The sequence below is a fragment of the Magnolia sinica genome, chromosome 6, assembly GCF_029962835.1.
Source record: "Magnolia sinica isolate HGM2019 chromosome 6, MsV1, whole genome shotgun sequence".
Taxonomy (NCBI): Eukaryota; Viridiplantae; Streptophyta; class Magnoliopsida; order Magnoliales; family Magnoliaceae; genus Magnolia; species Magnolia sinica.
Window position 1 is genome coordinate 53,092,864 of NC_080578.1, and position 8,023 is coordinate 53,100,886.

The 8,023-nt window shown below is 41.1% G+C and overlaps 1 long non-coding RNA gene across 1 annotated transcript; it reads left to right on the forward strand.

Annotated features, from left to right (window-relative positions):
* The first annotated feature begins 2,690 nt into the window (after positions 1 to 2,690).
* On the forward strand, positions 2,691 to 3,711 carry LOC131250041 (uncharacterized). Its single transcript, XR_009173008.1, has 2 exons — positions 2,691 to 2,909; positions 3,514 to 3,711. It is a non-coding gene; the product is annotated as an uncharacterized LOC131250041 (long non-coding RNA).
* The last annotated feature ends 4,312 nt before the right edge of the window (positions 3,712 to 8,023 follow it).

The following is an 8,023-nucleotide window of genomic DNA, read 5'->3' on the forward strand; positions in this document are numbered from 1 at the left end:
TTCTACATTACTCTGATACTGCATAATTGTATTACTACCTTGTGCACACACTTTCTCCACCCTCTAAGCTTTCCATAAGCTTATGCACGACTGTTGCATGTAGGTGACATTGGGCCACAACAGCGCTGAGGTATAGATCATCTTGGAGCTTTTTGTCCATCATCATTGTATTTTCCTTTATGTGCTTTGTACTTGTAAATTTTTTATCATATTGGAAATGTGATCGGGTTTATGGTTGTTGTTTATTAGTTATGCCTTTGGTTATGCTTATTACGAATCAAACTGATATTAAAAATCCTCCTTGTAGCATCCCAGGATCGAAACCTAGTGAATGGGCGCTGGGAGCCGAGAATGGGGTACTACGGAGGCTGTTGGTACCGGATTCGGCGATCAGGAATTTTAAGAGCCCGGTTTCCAAGTTTGGGGCGTGACACACCATAACGTCTATTTTCCATCTAATATGTTCATAAGGTCATAATGACCTGAATGAAGAGGAAAAAAATTGATATTGATCCAAAACTTTTGTGACCTCTTAAAGGGTTTCAATGGTAGACGTTCACTTCCCCCACTACCTTTTTCAGTGTGGTCCATTTGATGGTTGGATCTATCTTATTTTTTGTCTTAAGCCTTACGACAAGCTCGCTTGATGGATGGACGATTTGGATATAACACATACCTCATGATGGGACCCGTAGAACTTGCTGAGGTCAGCCACCCCATCACTCAAATTTCACTTGACTAGTTAGGGCCAGTGCCCTAACCAATCCCTGTTTCAATCCCTCTCTCATACTCTCTCTCTCTCTCTCTCTCTCTCTCTCTCTCTCTCTCTCTCTCTTCCTCTCGATCTCTCTCCCTCCTCTCTCTCCTCCTTGCTTGATCCTATTGCCGAACGCCCTACCCACGCATGCCCTCTCACTCTCTCTGAATCTGTGGTTGAAGGATTAAATCTCCAGGAACATTAAGGTATTTCTCTCTCTCTCTCTCTCTCTCTCTCTCTCTCTCTCAATCTCAATGTTGATTTAGGGTTTTTCAGATTTTAGGGTGGATTCCATCGGAATGTTTATTTTCCATACAACCTGTTGATATTCTAGGTGGGGCATTTGGTAATGCTAATTTTAATTTCCACCGGAATATTTTATTTTCCTTCCGTTCTTTTAATTTTAATTTTAATTTTTTAAAAATTTACCTCCCCATTTTGTATACACCTCGCACATGTGCAATAAAGCTCGTCTACAACCCACACTTGTCTCAGCAAGGTACATAGGTGCTTGATGTAATCCATCCATCAGGTTAGCCTGGCCTTGTACATCTCTTCCCAAAGAGTAGTAGTTGGGAGGGGTTAGAAAACTTAAGCCAAGTTTTTCAGAGCCTTACCTTTGTTTTGCAAACTAGGGCCAACCTGATGAGGGGATCAACTTAATTCTTAGGATATGGCATCAATATAATGGTGCGATTATGATGGATGTATTGGATCTTTGACCAATCATTCCATGCTTACACATGCACAGAGTGTACATGAGCTTTACTGCACATGCATTTGACATTAGCAAAGTTCTTTCTTTGAACAGTGACTTAAATTTTATTGTTAATCTAAAAAATGGAAAGATGCATCATAAATTATGGACCATATGTAAATGGCATAGAAAAATTGCCATGTTAGACATGTTATCAGACACCCTACAATACTTATATCAGGAAGGACTTCTCGTATTATAGAGGTATTTAATATATTTCAGGTTGATCTTCTGAAGAAAGAGGTAGGCTTTGATGAAGCTTTCAATTACAAAGAGGAGCCAAACTTAGATGCAGCCTTGAAAAGACCAGTTTTTAAAATTCATATGCAATGTGTTTCTAAAATTTATCATTATCACCAAAAAAATGTAACAATGTCTTTTTGCCATTGTCTAAAATGTATCATCATCACCAGATTTTAATGTCAATGAGATCCGCATTGCCATTATCTTTAAATCTCCACTTGGGCATCGAGTTTCCAATTGATGTTGCTTGCAGATCCATTTTAGTGGACCATATTTCTAACTTTTGGCTTTCTTATTCCTCGGATTTTGGCATCTCTCAATTTGGCAGAGGAAATCAAAACTCCAAAACTCAGATTTTGGCATCTCTCATTTAGAATATGGCCCAAATATGCATGGCATGTACATTTTGCAACCCTGTTGACAGGTGATGATCTTAATAAGCATGCTATCAATGTAGGGTTAGCTTTCAGATGGACTAGCAATAGTTGTAAAGAGGCTCTCTCGTAACTCTGAACAAGGTTTGGAAGAATTCAAGAACGAGATTGCATTAATTGTTAAACTACAACACAAGGATCTTGTTAGGCTCTTAGACTGTTGCATCGAAGGAGAAGAGAAGATTCTAATCTATGAATTCGTACCCAACACCATCCTCGACAAGTTTTTGTTTGGTTTAGATCCTTTTCCACACATATAGTTTGTTTATCATGCTTCTGCAAAATTATAACTCTCATACTATATAAGAAATTTCCGTTACCACTTAACTCTGAAGTGATTTTTTGTTATTTACTCTGAATTATTTGATGAACTCATCTGCATTTGTTGGCTGGCTGTATATATATATCCAAATAAAAAAGCAAATCTGGATTAGCAAAGGTGCTATAAAATCATTGGCGGGGTGGCTCATGGCCTTCTTTATCTTCACGAAGATATCTGTGTTTGGTCCTGTTCTTCCAATTTATTTAACTATGTTCAAATCAACACTAGCTATCAACATGTTTTTCCTTAATTCTAATGTTTTTCTTATTTAGGCAATCTGTAGTACTGCAAAGAAAATTTCCAAGCCAATTATTGCTGAGAATGTTGCTAAGTATAAACTTGAATTAGTTGAATTTAAAGCCCAAACATTGGGAACCCTGCCGCCAACTTTTTAAGGTTTGTTTGTTTGAAATGTAAAAGCTCTAATATCAGGCATCATTATTAAGCCTCTGACATGTAAGCTATTTTTGAAGGAAATAGCAATTTCCAGGCATTAATACTTATTAAGGTTTTCCTACCATTATATGGGTGATAAAGCAAGCAAAGAAGGAGAAGTTTAAGATAGAGTGGGTGTAACTTCTTATGATGACTTTGAAAGGGAATAGTTTTTTTTAAAATTGATTTCTTCTCTATCTTTATATATTGTGTGGGAATCTTTGACTCATTTTACATTATCCCTCTATAGTTGATGTTTATTTTCTGGTTGTCATGGGTGGACAGGCCTCTTCTCCTTAGAGAGTTTTTCAATACATGCTTCATGATAGTTAATAACAATCTTCATTTTGTAGTTGCTGTTGTGCAGTTTATTTTAGATATCTTTCTGGTGATTACTGCGTACAAATTTTAGTTTCATTTGCTTGACAAAATCCTAGTTTCTATGTTTTAAATGTTCAACGTTGATTGCTTGTGTGATGTTTGTTTCTCATTTCTTTATTGCTTTGGGTTTTCACATGTTAACTGAGACTATGCACACCTATCTATTTGATTTAATTCTGTCCAGGAATGAAAGTTTACACCACCAATGAGAACGAGCTAATCATGGAGCCATCTTTAAAATGGGATGGAAATCCAAATGTCATTGTTGCAGTTAAAGCATTTGGACTGAAAGCAACTGTTCAGGTTATTGATTTATTTAATGTCTCATGAAGATCAATTCAATATTTAATCTCTATTGTAACAGATGTTTGGAATTCCTTGATACTAATTGTAATGGCCTAAACTTTCCAACCTGAAGGTGTAGTTGTAGCTGTACATTCTCTTTTGAAGAAGAATATTGTTATGCATTATTATTAGCATTTTAATCACTTGTTGCTAGTAAATTCTAGGTTATTGATTTGCAGGTCTTTGTTATTCCATGTATAACCCTGAAACATTCATTGAGTACGGTTGGATGGCCGTTCATTTGAGTCACTATCGTCTCTTGAGGAAAACACATGCCTGACTATGAGGTGATCATGATTGCAATAGGGCCACAAGTTATAGGTCAAGTGCCAAAATTCTTGGAACAAGGCCCAGACTGACTTGAACCCTATCCATTGCTATAGGTGGGGCCCATTTTTAATGATTCAAAACATTGATACAGTGGAATCATCATAGGTTGTGTAAGACCCGTATCATAGTCCGTACCATTCCGTAGATTCCCACGATCCTCCCTATCGAATTTCGGCAACCCGCGACCTACAACCAACATTTGCGCACGACCCTAAGTCACACCCTGTCAACCCGAGACTTGTACCCTAGTGACCACATCATCACTGAGGTTCCAACGCCGCGTCTCACGCACTAAGGCGATACCTGGGCCAAGAGATGTGGGCCCGCATTCGGTTCGAGGAAAATGCTGCGTATTTGCAATTTTGAGAGAATCTCTACCCAACATATCCCATCAATCCCATCAATGGTCAAGTACCAGTCAAGTACACACATCACTCAACCCATCACAACCAATACCTCTCTCACACAAGTAACTTCAAAAGTCAACAAATCTCTTACACAACCTATCTCTCTCTCCCATCTATCACTCCATCACCCATCCCTCTCTCTCTCTTATTCTCCCTTCTCTTCCAAGCAACCCAAACACAAGAAAAAATAAATCCCACGTCTAAGCTCTTCAATCTCCATGAGAGAGTTTTGTGTGTGGCCCACTTCTTACCCTCTCATCTCCCATCTCGACCCTCAAAACTTCATCATCTTCCATTGAGATCGAAGCTAAGGAGTTTGGCGTTCCACCGGACCAAGGAGATCTATAGTGGGTGACCTTAGATCTACATTTTTAAATTTTATTTTTGTGATTTAAGGGCCCACATACGGTGGGACCCATCTTGATGTATGCCTTGTATCCAAGAGGAACCCATAGTGGCGGGGTCTCTCCATCTCCACCATTTCTCTCTCTCTCTCTCTCCCTCTCTCTCTCTCCCTTTTTTTGTGATGGAATGTGGCCCACCTAAACCAGATCATTCGATCATGAGGCCCACTTGTTGTTGGATTTCGGCAGGCCCTAGATGAAGGGAATCACAAATATCAGCTTGATTTGTGGACCCCACGCGATGTACGTGTGAAATCCACACTGTTTAGGCCTTGAGGCCATGTGATGTATGTGTTTTACCTACGCTGGTCATCAGCTGTGGGGCCCACATTATTTATGTGTGAGGCCCAAACCATCCATCCGCTGCACACATCAACTGTTGTCTCACATAGCAAGCTTTGTGCGTCCAATCATGAGGTACGTGTTGTACCAGACCACCCATCTAGTAGCACGTGGCTGATGTCCTGATGGCAATAAGTCTATGGGTCTCATTCATGATATATGTAAATCCTCACCATCGGTCCATCGGTGGGACCCACCTTTGATATCCAGACCGTCCGTCCAGACGTTCAGGGCCTGGACGTTGGACTCTGGATGATTAAAGGCTTTGGTCCATTTAAAAAATAAAATAAAATACATATAATATAATATATGCTATATACATAGGTGTATATGTGATGGGCCCATGTGGAACCCACCTTGTGATGAAACGAATTGGCTGGCATGCGTTGACAGTAGCTACATTGCTGATGTCATGACGTCAGCAGGTTTTGTGGGTTCCACCTGTCATGGCGTCAGCAGGTTCTGTGGGGCCCCACCATGTTGTATGTGTTTCATCCACACCGTCCACATGTTTGGACAGTGCTAGATAATGTCTAAACGGTACTGTCTAATGTTTAAACGGTGCAGATTTACCTGGACAATGTTTGGATGGTGCTGATTTACGTAGATAATGTTTGGATGGTGCTGATTATAGACAATGTTCGGACGGTGCTGATGTACCTGGAAAATGGCCCCATAGAATGATGGTGTACAGTGATACACATGTTACACCTACAACTATTGAAATGATTTTGGTGTGGTCCAAGCCCACTTGAGGCCCATTGTTGTGGCCCATCCATGAGGCCCGTCATGATGTATTTTTGGCCCATGTACGTGGCCCACCTGTTTGTATTGTTGGACCTATGTCATGTGGCCCATATGATGTATTCGAGGCCCAGATGCATGGCCCATTTGATGCATATGAGGCCCAAGCAGTGTAGCCCACTTGTTGTATATGACACCCACGTATGAGGCCCATGGTGATGCATTTACGGCCCATTTGATAAGGCCCATTATGATAGGTTGGAGGCCCATGGGATACATCCCATTGTGATGTATTCGAGGCCCATGGGCGTGGCCTATTGAGATGTATCTGAGGCCTATCGTCGAGACCCAATATGATGTATTCAAGGCCCATTGTGATGTATTTGAGGCCCATGGGCATGGCCCATTGTGATACATTTGAGGCCCTTGTATGAAGCCCGATGCAATGTATGTGAGGCCCATGAGTGAGGCCTAATGTGATGTAGGTGTGGTTGTTATGTTGTATATGAATCCCTTATACGGGCCACTCCTTGGGAACAATGTTGGTTAGGTGTCCACATTGATGGGCAATGATGGTTAGATGTCCTCGTTGTGACCTTCCCTTAGGCCTTATTAAGCCCATTCACATCATTCTCTAAGTGGGTTGACCTTAATTATTAGGTCCCATTTACATGCTCCATTTATTCTCATTGGACTATCCCAAGATGTTGGGCCCCCATTGGTTGTTAATGGGATAACTTCTTTTATTTTTGGAGTCTATTTAGGACTCATTTGGGCTCCTTAGGGTATCTAGCGGGCCATGCAATAGTATGGTGAAGGAACCCTTTCCAGATCCCTAAGATTGTGGGTAGGCCACTTAGGCCCAACCATGATGTAAGGGGGGATACATGATCATCATAATATGCTTAGTATAACTCCACGATCCATGTTTATACGCATCATATGCATGATTAATTTGAGGAGTGATTGATCATAACATATGCTATTGGGTAGATTATTATGGTACTCCCTAATAGGGGGAGTTTCCCACATGAGCGCTCGATATGTGCAGGATTGTTGCATGACTAGATAGTGTGATTCATGCATTACGCATTGTGTGACATGATTACTATACGCCCTAGCGACATCAGGGTCGTAGCCTCCACAGGTATATCATGGTTGGCAGGATTGGATATTGAAAATCTTGTTCTACATGGGGTGTTATAGATGTCCCTAGGTGAAATTCCCTAAACCCTTATGGTACCAGTAGGTTGCACCAACGTCTAGACCGAGTGGATGCATGAGTGTCGAGTGTCGATTACCGAAGGCAGCGCTTTCCACTGTGTCGTGGTCGGTTGGAAGGGGGTGTGGCCTTACCCCCCTAAGAGGAGGGGGTAAAGCTAGGCTGAGTTTGACCAGCTCGATGAATGAGTCCGCTATCGACGAGTTGAACCCGATATTGGAAGGCGGATAGTGAGTTATCTTCCACTCACCTTGTTACACGCAATGGGGCGACAATCTGGTTTGGAGTGCATTAGACCCCAGTGATTTTCCAAAGTTGAGTTGTAGTGGTATATGGACTCAGATGAGGATTGGTATGCTTGAGTTGTATCTCGCATCGCAATGCCTTGGTACGACCGACATCATTTATGCCTTACATCGTATGGCCTTGGTATGGACGACATCATTCATGCCTTGCATCGCATGGCCTTGATACGACCAATATATTCATGGACTCATCATTATATATCTGCATTCCTCTGATTTTGCATAATTATATTACTATATTGCGCACACACTTTCACCACCCTTTAAGCTTTCCGTAAGCTTATCCAGACCGTTACGTGCTGGTGATGTTGGATTGCAGTAGCGCTGAGGCAGGAGCGTGTAGCAGATCATCTTGGAGTTTTTTGTCTATCATCATTGTATTTCCTTTTATGCGCATTATATGTATAAGTTTTTTATCATAGTAGAAGTGTGATGAAGTTTTTGGTTGTTGTTTGTGTGTTGTACATTTGATTATGCTCATTACGAATCTAACTAATATTAAAAATCCTCCTTGTATGATCTCAAGATGGAAACCTGGTAAATGGGTGCTAGGAGCGAAGAATGGGGTACTACAGAAGCTATCGGCGCTGGATTT